Genomic DNA, 17,252 nt, shown 5'->3' with positions numbered 1-17,252 from the left:
AAAAAAATGCATAACATGAGAGATGCGAGTTAAAGTTTTTTACTTGGGGCAAAATGAGGACTGCAGCCTGGGAAATAGCTCTGAGAAACTGTTGCAAAGATGCAGGGGGCAAGTTCAGTAGATATTTGATTTTGATGAAGGGGAATACATGCAATCAAGCACACATTTTCCCAGAAGCTTTCTCCTAATCATGAGAAACATTCATCCCCAAGAAGGATTTTAGTGCTTTTCTAGATATGGGGAGATACACGAATTGGGCTCTCAAAATTGGCTCCTGAAAGTATCTAACTATCTGAAGAGCTGTCCTGCCAGTTTTTCCCCTCCCAGAGCACAGAATGCCTCATCTGCTTTCCTCCCTGAACTCTTTTTAGGGGGTGTTGAAAATCAGCAGCTGCGGCAGCACGTGATTTAATTCTTGTAGAGGTGGATGGGCTTCCCTGGTGGCTCAGACAGTAAAGGATGCACCTGCAATACGGAAGACCGGGTTTGATCCCCGGGTCAGGAAGATCCCCTGGAGAAGGGAATGGCAACCCACTCCAGTATTCTTGACTGGAGAATCCCATGGACAGAGGAGCCTAGCAGGCTACAGCCCATGGGGTCGCAAAGAGTTAGACATGACTGAGGGACTAACACGTATACACATATAGGGGTAGATGGCAAGTGGGCACGGCAAGTGCCAATTTGTAGTTGACAACCCTCACCAAGGAGATTTGTTGCATACCAAGAAGACGGCCACCATTTCCTCTCCACCCAGCAATGATGACATTCCTTTTCCAGTAGAGGAAAGTAGAAGATAAGCAGAGTGCATTCATTTTTTTTTTTTTCCCAAGCCCTTCTTTCCAAAGTTATTCAATTCCAAATTTAGCAGTCTCTCCTGGGAAAGATAGAACCGTCCTTTTTATGCATTCGCTATGATAACTTTGAACCCAGTAACTCTGGCTGTGAATCTTGGGCTAGTGGCAGTTTAAGAGAGAGGAAAACAGAACAGAAAACACAAGTGAAGCTGAAGCCTGCCTTCTCTCTTCTTTCCTGAACCTTGTCTCTGTAGAGCTGGTCTCCCCCTCTTGCAGACAGAGTCTCCCCGGCCCCAGATCTCTCCTTTCTCGCCTGGCCTTTTCTTTGTTATTAAACCCCCAGTCGGAAACAATTGCCCCCACTTTGTATTCCAGGGAGCTGTAATATTTGCCCAACGATGAGCTCCATTCAGCAGTTTGTTAACAGAAATGGGAAGTGACAGACTCAACATAAGGAAATCTCTGTGCCAAGGAAACAGATATTATTTCTCCCCCTCACTCTCTCTTTCTCTCGCTCTATGCCGGGAATCAGCCGGCTCCGAGCTTACGGACACACCAAGGCTTGCTATTGATCCATGTCCAACTAATTTGATCAGAATAGAGACTTCTATTCCCTGCTGCTCCTTTCAGTAGCTCTTAGCAGATGTGATTGAGTGCCCGGGAGTGGACCCTGACCTCTTTTGGCTGCTATAAAGGATGCAGGAGACCTGGGTCCTCACTGGGGAGGGAAGGGTATCCTCTGCATAAGATGGGGAAGTTATAAGTAGATGATGCTGGGGAGGGGGTAGTGCAAGAGCCCTTCTGGGGAACAGGCTTCTTATCCTTTTTTGTCAGTGATGAATTATGGAAAGCACCCGCCATTCCCAATCATTGAAAATCAGAGAATCTAGTGGCAAGAGGTACACTTTTAATCTCTGAGTAAAGGCAACTCAGAGCTTAGATGCGTCCTTATTTATCCATATAGATATGGATACTACTTGTAAATACTAATGGTAACGCTGACCTTAAAAGTTAAGAAAGAAAAAGAATGAAGTAATGCCATTTGCAGTTAGTAGAGATTGTCATACTGACGGAAGTAAGTCAGACAGAGAAGGAGAAAGGAAAACTATTGTGTGACATCCTTCATATGTGGAATCGAAAAAGAAATGATACAGATGAACTTACAAAACAGAAACAGGCTCACAGATCTATGGATGAGGGGAAGGGATAGTTTGGTGTTGGGGATGGACATGTACACACTGCTGTATTTAATATGGATAACCAACAAGGACCTACTATGTAGCACAGGGAACTCTGCTCAACATTATGTGGCAGCCAGGATGGGAGGGGATTTGGGGAAAATGGATACATGTATATGTATGGCTGAGTCCCTTTGCTGTCCATCTGAAACTGTCACAACATTATTAATTGGCTATACCCCAATGCAAAATAAAAAGTTTAAAAGAAAGCAGTTTTTTTTTTTTTAAGTAATAACTAACATCTACCAAACCCTTACTAAGTACCAAGGGACTCTCTAACCATAGAAAACATATTACATCATTAAACCTCCACAATGATTCTTTGAAGGACACATTATTCTTATCCATATTTGATAGCAGAAGATTGGGCCTTATAGAAGTAATTTGTGCAAGAACTCATGGCTGGTAGGTAGGGACCCTGGGAATCCCATGCATAAGTCCTAAACTTGGATTTTGCTGAAAACTTTTTTTTTCTTTTTTAATTTGGAGATGATTGTTGATTCACGCACAGTCGTAAGAAATAACAGAAAAGGATGATCTCCTATTCCCTTCACCCAGTGCCTTCAGGGGTAGCATCTTGCATAATCATCAAACAGTATCAGACCTGGGAAACTAACACTGACCCAACCCACCCACCTGACTCAGAGAGCGGTTCCCCACGCGCGCAGTGACATTCATGTGCTTACTTTTGTCACTGGATCGCCCACGTGGTTTTCCACGACAGCCTCCACAGTCAATACACAGAGCAGCTCCGTCGCAAGAAGCCTTGGTCCTCTGCCCCGAAAGCCAGGCAATTGCTCATCTGTCCTCCATCTCTATGATTTTGTCATTTCAAGAATGCTCTGTAAAAGGTATGTGAAGAACGTGTTTCTGTGCCTCTGTGTCTGCGCATGTGTAATGGGTACTGAGTCAATCCAGCGACAGAACTTGATGTCCATTTGGCTTTCCTGCTCCCCTTCTGTTCCTCTGGTATCTCCCACTTCCTTTTGCTGCAGATTTACTGCGATGAGATACACTTTTGACACCAGTGTGTAACCCATACACAAGCCCCCCCACCTCCAACCCCCACCCCCACCCAGCACCTCTTCTTTCACCCTGGGGACAGTCTCCTGATCAGCTGGAACTGCAAGAGTTCCAGCTCCAACTCAGCCACTGGAAGCTGAGACACTTGTACCAGTATTTCCTATCAGTTCCCATGCCTACTCTCACCGCTCCTTCCAGGCCAACCCAGGTCCAATAGCCATACTGAGCCTGGGGATAGGAGGTTGATGAATGATGTCCAGTCCAGGAAAACTTCCGGGCTCCATCCCGGTTAAAAAGTTATAGCAGAGGAAGAGGTTTGCCAGGAGTTAAGCGGGTCTTCTGGTGTCTGTCAGACTGGATTTTGTATTGCCCATGGCTGGCGGGGGTGTAGGGGGGAGGGTTTCAACCCCAGTTTTCACCGGATATGATGTTTCCTAAAGTTGTGCATGGCAAGCAACCTTGCCTCTTACCTGTGTTGCAGAGTGTCCAGAAACCTTTTCACCCACTTAAATGACCACTGCCCCTTCTGGGTGTGAGTCAGGCCTCAGAGATGGAGATGGGGCATCACAGGTCACTGCCCAGTACAAGGAATGTCTCACTTTCCTGGTGTTGTAGCAATACTGTTAAGGTCCTTGTATGTCAATGGTCAGTATGCATTGGGGATGAAAGACCAGATGAGCTAAACTGAGCTATCCTTGGCCACAGAGAGTTAACTACAGAAGATTGAATCTGAGATTGGCTGGGGGTTTACCCCTTCATTTTGCAAGCCCAGGAAAGGGGCTAACCATGTTGAATCTGAGCTCACACTTACATTCTCTCTGTCTCTCTCCCCTGTAAACTAAGGCACGAGTCATCCAGAGACCCCTTCTCAGACCCACTAAGTGTCATTTATATTGTTGTCCTTTAGTTGCTAAGTCACATCTGACTCTTTTGTGACCCCATGGACTGAGCCCAGTAGGTTCCTCTGTCCATGGTATTTCCCAAGCAAGAATAGTGGAGTGCATTGCCATTTCCTTCTCCGGAGGATCTTCCCAATCCAGGGATCAAACCCACATCTCTTGCATTAGCAGGCACATTCTTTACCACTGAGCCACCTGGGAAGGCCCCATTTGCATTATAGGCTCAGTCTAATTGGTTGCCATCCTGTCTTCCACCAGCTGACTCCCCTGCCCAGTCTTTCCTGCAAAGGCTCTCACCTTGGCTGGCCAGCAAACACAGACCTTGGGGTGGGGGCACGTATTTAGTTTTAAGAGTGTCTCCTCACCCCCGCCCAGCTCCATTCTCCCACCTGAGTTTCAGGAAGGCACCTCATGGGTCAGACATCCAGGAACAGAACCCCGCTGGCTCCTCTGCCTTTGTACATCTGGCACCTTGGGGTGAACCGACTTAGGTCGCTGCTCCTTGTCAGGCTTGCCATGGCGTTTTGTTTTCCCGCACATTTGAATAATACATCTGATTACCATGGCAAATGTGGTGGTGTATGCAAGCCTGGACCTCCTGCTTAATTAACTGATGATAACAAGGTCCACTGCCCTTTCCCCTCCCCACAGCCGTCACAGACATGGCAGCCCTTTTATCTTTCTTCAAAATTGACTTGCTCTCCCGACCCTCCGGCAGCCCCTGTTTTGTCTGTTTACTCCTCATGCCTGTGCCAGACTGTTAATTTTCTGTGGCACCTCCTATCTGGTTGTAATTAACACATCGAACGCTGAAGACATAGTTCCACGTTTCACAGATGCCTAACGGACGTGTATTCCTCCTTCACTAATTATACCACTGTATGTTCGTGATCTGCATTGACCCAAAAGGCTCTTTTTTAACAACAACAACAAAAATGTTTTGGTTGGAAGAACAAGTACATTTTTGGAACTCAGTTGGGGCAGAAGAGAAGGAAATCATTACCGATCTATGTTGTCAGTGTTGCTTTTCATAGCCTTGAAAGTAACAAACGAGTATACATTTGTTGTCAGCTTTTCTGTTCAGCGTTTGGCAACTCTTTGTTAGATGTGGGTCATATCTGCTTCGGATATATGCTCCTGCTCGAATCTAAATATTCTGCCTCGGTAATTATACAGATGGGGCAGCCGACTTATTTCATCGAGTGTGGAAATCCTCCGCAGATTGTGAATAGCCTGCCGTCCTATTAGATTTTAGGAAAGCTGAGCCCTTTGCCGGCGCCAAACATGAGACGCAGAATCTGTTTATGATCTTATGCTTAGGCTTAAGATTTAAGCTGTAATGAATACCAGTTCAAAGAGATCAAGGTAGAAGAAGGAGGCTGGTAGTTACAGCAGTAAAAACAGGAGCAAAAAGAGCAGCTTTTGTGAAGGACTCCGGCTGGAATAATAATGATAGAATTGTCTCAATCGATACATCTCTTGTCAGACCCATGTCTGATGTTCGAATCAACCAAGCCTCTTCTCCAAGAGCTTTCCTTGAGAATATTGAATTATTTATTATTTGTATCTCCCCCCACCCTTTCTCTTTCAGATGATTTTTTTTCCCCCTCTGACTTAGTAAAATTTGTTTTTCATGCTGCCAGGTTCAATGTTGTCTGCTTTTTGATAAATAGCAGTAATTGGGCGTATAGCAGAAGTCATGTACAAATGTATGACTTCAATTACATCTGGAGCATTTTTTTTCTTTTATATTGATCCCCCCCCCCCCCACTTCTTATAAGATGTGTTCTCTATAGCCCATAGTGCTGAGTATTTTTAAGAATTATTCTTTGTCGGTGTGTTGGCGTGCACTCTTGAACCCATGTATCTTTTTTAAAAATGTGGCACTGCCCTTTCATCAGTCTGGACTGACCTGCAGGGGGAAAATTGGAAACCTTCACCTGATGAACTCTTATAGACTCTTCTCACCTGACTGTCTTGTCTAGCCTGGCAGCACTTAGTTCCTTCAGTCTGGTTTTTCTTGTTATAGGTAGGGCCAAGGTAAGGAAGGTGATCTTATAGATGAGGAAATAAATGTGTGTGTAGTGGAAATTGTGTAGGGGGCAGTTCCCTTTAAAAAAAAAAAAAAAGGAAAAAGCAGGAGAAAAAGTGAAGAAATATAAAGGAGAGAGTCTGTATTGTAATTCAAGCTTAAGGAAATGTTGTTCGGGGACCCTGTTTCTGACTTGATCTATGCATTCCCTGTACGACTCTTAAACCAGATGTATTTGTAGTGTATTTGTTTGCTACCTGAAGGCACGCTCTCACATGTCCGAGCATCCTGTGTGTGTGCAGTCAATTGTGTCCGACTCTGCCATCCCATGGACTGTAAGCCTGCCAAGGCTTTCCTGTCCATGGAATTTTCCAGGCAAGAATACTGGAGTGGGTTGCCATTTCCTTCTCGGGGGGATCTTCCTGACGGAGGGATTGAACCAGAGTCTCTTGCGTCTCCTGCGTTGGCAGATGGGTTCTTTATCAGCTGAGCCACTGCATCCCGTAAATACACCTATTTCCAAGGTGCCTGCCCCAGCGTTAGATGATGATGGCTTGACAAAAGGAACATCTCCCAGGTACAAAGGGCTTTTCTAAGTTTCAAAGCCACTGCTCTGGTTGAACCAAAACCACAAGTTGGAAGAATAAATGCTAGGGCTGGGAGCCTACTGAGGTGTTCAGTTAGACGGAGAGCATTTCCAGAAATCAGGCACACTTGGCGTCCCACATCACATTTCCACCAGTCTGGAGGTGGCCTTCATTTGCCAAAGGGCAGCCCTACAAAGCACAGCTGAGTAGGCTGTCTGGGTGGTTCCTTTTGAGTCTCTGAATCTGTACCATTGCGTCTGCTGCTGTCAGCACTTTTCTGAGAAGCAAAAAGATGATGGGGTGCTGAATTCTGCTTTTTAAGGGCATGCAAATAGAGTGTTGATTTTTTTTTAAGTGTTCTCTTTTTAAGGAGATGTCAGCGCTTAAGAGGCGTTTTTCAGGTAGGGTGCACACACACATTATTTTGTCTCCCGTCCAGTCCCTAAAGCCATATCTGTCCCATTTTATTCAGAGGGAGAAAATAGAATAAAAACCTTCGGAGCCTCTGAGTGATAAAGGAGTCACATTCTGGATTATTATGCTGTAGGTGATGAAGCTGGGGACTTAAAGAGACAGAGATTGAGTTGGTTTGGGCAGAGTCTAGGACCCCAGACCCCATCAGGTCAGAGTGTGTGTGTGGTGTGTGTGTGTGTGAAGTGCATTGATAAAAATGCCTCTCCCACCAACAGGCTGTTAGGCACGGTGCTCAGAAACAGCGGCATTGTCTTAGATTCCCTTTCAGATCATGTAGGTGTCTATACCACGCCACCCACACAGGAGAGCAAGTGAGCTGTGAAATATATTCATTGTTAGAGTCCCGGGGAAATGGTGGCAAGCAATCGGAGGTAATAACGTCCGACAGGCAGGGGAGGCCGCCGACATTACCTGCATTATTTCGGTTGCCTTTTTCATTATAGGTTCGGGAAATAGGCAGCAATTCGATTATGGTATGATTTGGGGTGGAATTGCTCGCGCTCCCTGACCTCGTCACTGGGGGATCGGATGAGAAGTCAGCTCAAATAAAGTTTATAGTGCATTAACCGGCCGGAGCAGCGCCTCACCCAAGGAGCCCGATTTCTCATCTTCCAGGGGTTTTGGAACTGCAGTCCCGGATAGATCTGTACCTTAAGGCGCGGGGAGGATTGGCTGAGATGTATAGGAGTGAGCAGAGGCGGCCAATGATGTTGAAAACCCTCCCCTCCCAGGTGCAGCGCTAGGTTTCTCTGCAGCTTGGGCGAACCGGTGTGATTAATAACACGCAGGAAACCTGCTTGTTGGATTATTAATTTCTCGTCCCCTTTGCCTTATTTTTTTCCCCCTTTGCACACATTCCTGATGCTTTTCCTCCTGCCTTTTTCCACTGTGCTTTTTGCCCAGCTTCTCCATCCCTCCTTTTCTGCCCTCTGGCTCACCTTTCGTCCCATGGAGCTCACTAGTAGCATTGCCCACTGACGCCTGGCCACCCCACCTGTGCGGCTGGCTTCACACCTGGGGTGAGTTTATCGCCTCCCATCGGGGATTCTGTCTGTGAAAGCAGGAGAGAGAGAGACAGAGGGAGAGAGGAAACAGATCCTTGGGAGTTTGAACGCTGCTGAATTGTCAGCACAAGCTTGGCCTTCGGTGAGGAGTGACCCTCCCAAAAAAGCAAGACCAGGTTACCGAGAAACTGCGTCCCAGCCTGCCCCAGCTTCGGCTGCCTGGAGAGCTGTGGTTGCTTTTAGTTAACTAATGGCATTGCTCACCGCCTCTAGAGGCAAAGAGTGTGCATGTTGCAAAACAGTAGGGAAAGGGGGGAATAATGACAGGTGATGCAGGCTCTTGTGCTAAAAGATATTGAGGATGCAGCTTTTATCTGATGGCAGAACTCTGGAGTAGAGTCAAGGGGTGAGTTGGGAGATTGCTGAGGGGGGTGGGTTGTGCACTGGGGAGACTTGCATCCAAACTCCCATCACAGTCTATACCCCTGATTTGCTGCCTATACCTTCATACCCTTGGGAAGGAGTGCTTCCTGCTGATTGTGAACCCAGGAGAGTTTGCAGCTGTGATTTGGGGGTGGGATGGGGTGGGGTTGATCCTGCACCTGTGATTTGGGCGGACTTCTGGGTTTTGATTCGCTGACCTGCTCATGTGTCTGATTGGTATAAAAGGAGCAGAAAGGGGCGGCCTTCTGGATTCCACATCCTGCAGTTCTGCCCAGATCTCTCCTCACCTGCTTGGGGGATCTCTTTCCTCCTCTCTGAATTTCTGCCCTCCTGGAAATCCGTTTGATTCAGTCGCAGAAGAGTGGAGGAAGTGCTATGTCTTATTTCCCTGAGCTGTCTTGACTGGCGGGCCCATCTTTCTGCAGAAAACCTTGTGTTTTAATCCCAGGATGTCCCCTCTTTGTGGAGAGATTAGCTCGAAGCTCCCCAAAGCTAATAGAATGGAGAATAAAAGGCAGTTGACATTAATTGTTCTCTTTATTTATATAACTTAAGCACGAGGCAGGAAAAATCCTCCAAGCTGATTATTCCTTTGGTTTATTCTGAGTCTTTTTTTTTTTTTTTTTTTTTAAGCATCTGGAGCTTTTTAAGTAGTGAATTTCGGTTAAAAAGAAGGATGCGGTGTTTTAATGACTTCAGTTCCAGGAGCGGGGTTGGTCACAGTGTTTTGAAGCAGTGCTGTACCTATGCTCACTTCTGTTTGATCCAATGTAAGATCACCGTTAAGACTCGTATGTTCAACCCATTTCCCACCCACAAGCTTCGGTTGACCACAGAAGTGTATATCTAGTCTGTGGCAGGGCACACAGCATCAGAAAGAGCTCAGAACTCCATAGGGAAGGGGCACTATCTGAAGTCTGACCGTTTGTAGCCAATCAGAAACAAGCAGGCAAATGGATAGGCCAAAAATAGCGTCAGCTGGAGCCACCACCCAGATTATCATGTTGAATTCCTGATGAATTTGTCTTCTGTTTCCTTTTTCAGGGAATGACAGGCATTATTTTGACTGTGTCCATTGAGAGATGAAATCTGGAGATGAACTCAGATAAGTTATGCTCCAAGGCAGATGGGATGTTTATAAGTTTGGGTACATGATATTTGACAGAGATATAACTCTCCCATTCTGATTATTTTGAAATATACAAGGGAACTTTTTAAAAAGTCAGTGTATTTTTTATGGTAAATGCTATTTTGGGGGGGGGGTCTGGGAAAGGCTTGTCTGGGTGGGATATCATCTCATCTGGACAATTAAGAGAAAAATTTGAAAATTATGGTTTGAAACACAAGCTGCCACCCCAACAGAGCTTCATGCTTCATTTGGAACACACAGATTCACACAACACACATTTAACGAGCGGGGTTTAGTTTTTCTTTCACTATGACTTTTCAGAAATCTCTGAGGGGAAGAGTAAATATATGATGAGTAATAGATGGGCTGGCTTTTCACCCTGCCCTCCATCCCCCGCCCCACCCCCCGCCCCATTTCTTATTCCCCCTGCCTTTCTTCACAGCAGCCTGCCAGTGAATCCAGTTTCAGGAAGCTTCCTCAAAACATGTTTCTGCTTGGGAAATTGCAAAGGATTGGACCCCTTCTTCGAAGGTCTTTAACATTGTTATCTGAACGAATCACATTTTAGTTTCACATATCCACTATTTCTGGCAATCTCTTTTTTTCTCCAAGCTTCAGAATATTTCGTCTCAGATCACACGGATCCCTCTAGTTTATTCTGTTACCAAACTTCTCCAGCTAGATGTGTGAAAATAATGAAGGTGTTAAGCCCCAAGAATAAGGTTGAAAAGAGCTGTTTTCCAACCTGGTAAAGACTCCAAACATTTAGAAAAGAAGTCTAGTCCTGTCTAGCACTGCTTTTTTAAAAATTGTTCTTGAACTAGGAAGGGACAGGATACTCTTCCAGCACTTTTTTTTTCTCTCTCCAGTGTTGTATAATGCTTCTTAAAGTGCAGTCGACCTTTCCTAGCCCTGATTTTGCATCCGTGGATTCAACCAATTGTGGGTCAAAAATATTTGGGAAAAAAAATTCCAGAATGTTCCTAAAAGCATAAGTTGCATTTGCCACACTCAGGCAACTATTTACATAGCATTTGCATTGTTTTAGGTATTTTAAGTAATCCAGAGATGATTTAAAGGATAAAGGGGAATGTGTTTAGGTTGTATGCAAATACTACACCATTTTATAGAAAGGATTTGAGCATCCATGAATTTGGGGTTCCACCCGGTCGCTGGAACCAATCCCAAGCAGATGATGATTGTGTTACCTTGTTAATTTGTTTCTGTTACAGGGATGTTATGCAAACAGTGTTAAACTATGTATCTGCTTCCCCCTACTCTTCCCAAAGCTTCTTCCCAGACTTGCTGTTTACACAAGGGTGCTGTGTTTGAGGGAGAAGGCAATGGCACCCCGCTCCAGTACTCTTGCCTGGAAAATCCCATGGACGGAGGAGCCTGGTAGGCTACAGTCCATGGAGTCACTAAGAGTCGGACACGACTGAGCGACTTCACTTTCACTTTTCTCTTTCACGCACTGGAGAAGGAAGTGGCAACCCACTCCAGTATTCTTGCCTGGAGAATGCCGGGAACGGCGGAGCCTGGTGGGCTGCCATCTATGGGGTCGCACAGAGTCGGACACGACTGAAGCGACTTAGCAGCAGCAGCTGTGTTTGAGGGGCTTCCCTGGTGGCTCAGCTGGTAAGGAATCCACCTTCAGTGCGGGAGACCTGGGTTTCAACATCCCTGGGTTGGGAAGATCCCCAGGAGAAGGGAATGGCTACCCACTCCAGTATTCTGGCCTGGAGAATTCCGTGGACTGTATAGTCCATGGGATGCTCAGAGAGTAGGACATGACTGAGTGACTTTCCCTTTCACGATGGGAGAACTATCAGTTGTTCATGCACGCTGGTGTTCATTATTGAAGGCAGAGAACCCTGGGGGCAGAGCTCTATTCAAGGTGAGGCTTATCTCCTTGGGTGGGTGGATGGGGGGAGGAATTATTTTCAGAATGCTCCAGAAAAAGCCAGCATGCAATTCTCAGCCCACCTTCCCCTAGGGAGGGTCCTCACCTTCCAAAGGCAAACACCTCCGGAAAGAGCTCTTCAGGAAGTGATTACAGAGTCGTGATTGCTTGATAAATTGAGTCTTTTTTTTCTGCTTGACAGTGATCCTGGCATAGTCTCCCCACTTAATCCTCACTAGCAATTTGCCTATAGTTGCAGCTAACAAGAGGTGATTAGAGGGGAGTTGCCCATCACCACTTAACACCCAGCTCTAGGTCATTGTGGGCACAGCCTGCCGAATCAGACCAGTTTTCCTATTAACTCACCACCTCTGAATGCATTAGCGAGGCACTTAGCAAATGATCGTTTCTAGCACCAGCCAGAGTTCCCGAACAGCATCCGTCATTCGCCCTCCAGCTCCTCGAGCAGCGAGGAAAACTAGGGAGGAAGGAGAGAGGTTTGTTGGTCTTCAGGCCAAAACCAAAGAGATGGGTCAATAGCAAGGGTCTCTCCCCAGAAAGTTAGGCGGTCCCTGGGCTGGATGGCCGCCTGGGGGCTGTGGGTCGACTCCAAGGCAGGGACAAGACGAGCTTCATGCTTTCCTGTCTTCTGTAAGGACCTGGGAGAGGCAGCAGGATTGAAGCCGATCCTGTGAACCATGGAGGAGGAGGGCGAAGCTGGCAGAGAGCGGAGTAGATCTATGGTTCCCATAGGTGAGCATCATCTAGCATTGCATCAGCATCCCCTGGGAGTCTTGTTAAAACCTTGAGTTTCACATTCAGTAGGTCTGGGTGGAGCCAGAGGACTTGCATCGTAACAGATTCCAAGAGACGCTGCTGCGGTTGGTCCGAATCACACATGGTTTGCACTCACTGGCGAGCCCCTTGCTAATGTGAATCGAGCCCCAGCCTCCCTGCCTGACATCCACAAGTGGCTCTCAGCATCTTTTTTTTTTAAAGTTTATTTATTTTTGGCTTTGCTGTGTCTTTGTTGCAGCAAGCAGGGGCTACTCTCTATTTGCGGTGTGCGGGCTTCTCATTGCAGTGGCTTCTCTCCTTGTGGAGCACGCACTCCAGGGCGAGCAGTCTCATCTCAGTAGTTGTGGCACACGGGCTTAGTTGCCCCGAGGGATGTGGACTCTTCCCAGACCAGGGACTGAACTTGTGTCCCCTGCATTGGCAGGCGGATTCTTAACCACTGGACCACCAGTGATGAAGTCTGCTCTCATCATATTCAGGAGAAAGTCCCCAATCCTTAGCAGATTTCTGAGACCCTTTATCATCTGGCTACTCTCCTCTGGTCTTTCATCCCTGTGTCCAAGTTATTTAACTGGGAACATGCCAGGGGCACTCACAGCAAATGTGTTTTTACATTTCAAGAATGTCCTTTCCTCCATTCTCTCGCCTGTAAGGTTATCACCTCTCGGCTAAGCTGGCGCTCAACTATTGCCTCTCTTGGGTGGCCTTGGACTGAATTTGTCACTCTCTCCCAATCTGAATCTCCATCGTATATACACCTGCCATATGTCTGTATCATATTGTATTAGTATGACTGGGTTTCTGTCTTTTTCCTTAAAATCAGGGATCTCTTTTATTCATTTTATTAGGCCAACACCTAGCATTGTGCCTGGCACATGGTCATTGCTCTGTAAAATTTGCTGTTGAGTAAACACTTACCTCAGACAAATCTGTCTTATGGGAATTGTTATCTAATGGTAAGGACCAAACTTTTGGATCAGATGATCTGTGTTTGAATTTTCATGCAACCATATTGTGGCTTTTCGTTCTGGAGGTTAATTCTGCTCTCTGAGACTCAGTCTTACCCATCTTTATAATGGGGATATTCATAAGCATTATTATAATACTAGTAACAGTAACATTAATAACATCCCACACAGGTAATAAAATGCACAGGACATGGACTTTCCTGGTGGTCCCATGGCTAAGACTGAGCTCCCAGTGCAGGGGGCCCAGGTTCAATCCCTGGTCAGGGAACTAGATCCCACACGCCTCAACTAAGGGTTCACATGGCACCACTAAAAGATTTCACATGTCACAATGAAGACTGAAAATGCTGTGTGCCACAGCTAAGACCTGGCACAGCCAAATCAATAATTTTTTAAAAGGCACAGAACGATGCCTGACCCATAACAGATATTCAAGATGTAATGATTTTTCTTTTCTTTTCTCTTTTCTGCTGTGGGAAGTGCACACTGGTAGAATAGAGGATCAGATGTGTGGAGAGGAGTGGGTGACAGCAGAGGGAGTGGGCACTGGAGGATGGGGTCACACAGGAGGTGGAAGGCAACTGAGCAGGGCGATGCTTTTCTCTGGTGTCCCGTGATGTTAACATTATCAATATATCTCTGTGAATTGGAGCCCTGGGCAGGGACAGCTTCCGGTAGATGGAGGCCAAGCCGCTTCCTGTCTCTGGAGACTCCGTGTCCTGCTCACTCATCCTCAGCCACCCTGGCTTCCTTCTCATGCTGGAGCTCTCTGGGATCCCACAGACTTTGCACCAGCCAGCCTGCCTCTCCTTCCCTCACGCCCTCTTCATTCCTCAGCTGTTAAATATCATGTCTTCGAAGAAGCCTTCCCTGGTCAGCCCATCAAAAGTAGCTCTTTCCTGGGACTTCCCTGGCAGTCCAGTGTCTAAAACTCCACGCTTCCAGCTCAGGGGGCACAGACGGGTTTGCTCCCAGGTCAGGGGCTTCCCAGGTGGCTCAGTGGTAAAGAACCCGCCTGCCAATGCAGGAGACACAGCAGACGTGGGTTCGAGCCCTGGGTTGGTTTGATCCCCCAGAGGAGGAAATGGCAACCCACTCCAGTATTCTTGCCTAAAGAATCCCATGGAGAGAGGAACTTGGTGGGTCCATAGGGTCACAAAGGTCAGACACGACTGAGCGACTGAACACACACAGCACACAGGGAGCGGAGGTAGAATAAATCATCCACCCATCCATCCACCCATCTATTTATCCTTTCATTCATTCAGCCTAAAAACACTTATTTCAGATCTGCTGGGTACCATGCGCTAAGCCCAGTGACAGAGAGAAAAAGATAAAGGAGACCAATTGTGAAGGAGCTCAGAGAAGTGTGGTAGACAGCTATGTTAGTCAATTAATTATGAATGGAAGAGGTAGAATTTTGGACAGGATATTAATGAGAGTGTGGAAGATGAACAATTAATACTGTTGGAAGCTGCTCTTGGAGAGGTCAAGGCTGAATGATCTTAGAGACACTGAAAGGGATTAACCAGGTATAAAGGAAGAAAGATCAGGGGTGCCTTGTGGTAGAGGAGCACGCAGGATAGGCTGAATCTCGGTGTTGGAGCAGATAAGGCAGGAGGTGAACCTGGGAAATGATGAAAGGGCCAAAAAGCAAGGGTCCTGGTGGCGCTAGTGGTAAAGAATCCACCTGCTCACACAGGAGACGCAAGAGATGCAGGTTGGATCCCTGGGTTGGGAAGATCTCCTGGAGGAAGGCATGGCAACCCACTCCAGTATTCTTGCCTGGAGAATCCCATGGACAGAGGAGCCTGGCAGGCTACAGTCCATGGGGTCGCAAAGAGTCGGACACAACTGAAGTGACTTAGCCAGCACGCATGCAGCATGCCTTACTGGAGTGCATCTCTCAGACATTCTAGGGAGCCCCCTGAAGTTTGGCATGTTTGAATCAATTTTTATTTCAGAAGAGTTTTAGAGTTCCAGAAAGGTTTCAAAGCTGGTACAGAGAGTTCGCACGGACCCTGCACACAGTTTTCCCTGTCGTGGACATCTTACATGGCGATGGTACATTTATCACAACTAGTGAACCAAGACTGACGCATTATTGTTAACTAAAGTCCATAGTTTACTCAGATTTCCTTAATTTTTAATCAGGTGTCCCTTTTCTGTTCCTGGGCCCCACCCGGGATGCTCCCGTACATTTGGTCATCATGTCATTTATTCTTTTGGCTGCACTGGGTCTCCACTGGGGGCACATGAGCTGTTTGTTTCTGTGTGGGCTTTTCTCTATTTGCAGCGAGCAGGGGCCACTCTCCAGTTGCGGTGCGCAGGTTTCTCATTGAAGTGGCTTCTCTTGTGGTGCAGCACAGGCTCTGGGGTGTGCAGGGTCAGTAGTTCTGCCTCCCGGGCTCTAGTGTGCAGGCTCAATCCTTTTGGCGCATGGGTTCAGTTGCTCCACAGTATGTGGAATATTCTCAGACCAGGGATCGAACCCGTGTCCCTGACATTGGCGGGTGGATTCTTAACCAGTGGACCACCAGGGAAGTCCCCTGGTAATCATGTCTTTTAACTCCCCTCTGACTGTGACAATCTCTTGGACGTTTTTTTCTTTTTTCTTTTTTTATGCTGATCTTAATGGTTTTGATGAAGTCTGGTCAGGTATTGTATAGAATGTCTTTCAAGGTAGGTTTGTCTGATGTTTTTCTCATGATTAGACTGAGGTCATGGGCTGGGGAAGGAAGATCACAGAGGTCAAGTACCATTTTCATCACATTCTATCAAGGGCATGTACTATCAGATTGATGGTTGTTGAGATGTTCGCCTTGATCACCTGGATGAGGTAGAGTTTGTCAGACTTCCCCACTGTGGACTTACTCTTGTTTTCCTCTCCCCTTCCATACTGTGTTCATGGCATGTGTTCCATACTGTGAAGATAATGTGGTTGGATGGCATCACCAACTCAATGGACCTGAGTTTGAGCAAACTCTGGGAGATGGTGAAGGACAGGGAAGGCTGGCGTGATGCAGTCCATGGAGGCGCAGAGAGTGGGACATGACTGAGCGACTGAACAACAAATACTGTGTTCTTTGAAAGGAAGTCACTGTGTACAGTCCGCACTTAAGGACTGGGAAGTTAAACTCCGCCTCTGAGAGTGGGCAGCATAGGCATCCATCGCGATCTTGAAGCACAAGAGGGACCTGGGTTAAGGGTCACTGATTAGAAAATACCAGAACTTTTGCAAAAGCCAGCTTGAAGCATATTGGACTCACGACCAGGAAGCGTGCCTGCCCCTTTAAAAATGTTTGATTGTGGGGTCAGTGTAAGGATAAGTAAGATCCTTTAAAGGTCTCCATCATCCAGCAAACATTAGCCACAGCTTCAGATCCTGTGTGAAAGAAAGCCTGAGTATTACTCTGGCATGCAGAAGTTTGGCTTTTAACTTCAGGAGTTGCCACTTTATGGAGTGTGTCCGTGCGCGTGTGTGTGCGTGCGTGTGTATGTGTTTCTCCGTGGATATGACCAAAGAAGGCAATCCTTGGCGCAATGCTTCACTACCATTTTAGCAAGCTATTTTCTTCTATCACACAGCAACCTCTTTTCTTCTCTGTCCCCCATGATCGTCAGTTGTAACATTTTCTTTTTCCCTCTCTGGTATATGTTTTTCTGGGGAGCGGATGGCCTGAACCCTCCTATCTCATGAAACCTTCTCTCCAAGTATACAGACAACTCTGTTGATGGGGGCATAACTCAAGACCGCCTTTTTGGAGGGCAAATTAGCAGAACCTTTCCAATTTAAAATGCTCCTGCATTTTGGCCAAGCCATATAAATTTTTCCAGCGGAATTATTCTTTTTTTTTTTTCGAACAGTGGACCATAGACAGCTTTTCCTTTACTCGATATTTATGTGATTTTCAATTTGTTTTTCCCTACTCTTTATTTGTATCTCTAATATTTCAGTA

At 46.5% G+C, this 17,252-nt stretch overlaps 1 protein-coding gene and 1 long non-coding RNA gene across 22 annotated transcripts in view; one reads left to right on the top strand and one right to left on the bottom strand.

Moving 5' to 3' along the window:
• RBFOX1 (RNA binding fox-1 homolog 1) overlaps positions 1-17,252 on the top strand; it is a 440,478-nt gene that overhangs the window by 131,204 nt on the left and 292,022 nt on the right. The gene's annotated exons all lie outside the window — the stretch shown is intronic.
• On the bottom strand, positions 1,925-6,090 carry LOC145531679 (uncharacterized). The gene is made up of 2 exons (XR_014072659.1): positions 5,726-6,090; positions 1,925-5,532 (listed from the first exon to the last, which is right to left on the bottom strand). It is a non-coding gene; the product is annotated as an uncharacterized LOC145531679 (long non-coding RNA).

This window comes from Giraffa tippelskirchi, chromosome 13 (genome assembly GCF_054371585.1).
Source record: "Giraffa tippelskirchi isolate mGirTip1 chromosome 13, T2T-mGirTip1v1.2.pri, whole genome shotgun sequence".
Lineage (NCBI taxonomy): Eukaryota > Metazoa > Chordata > Mammalia > Artiodactyla > Giraffidae > Giraffa > Giraffa tippelskirchi.
This window is presented reverse-complemented; position numbering and strand designations above follow the sequence as displayed.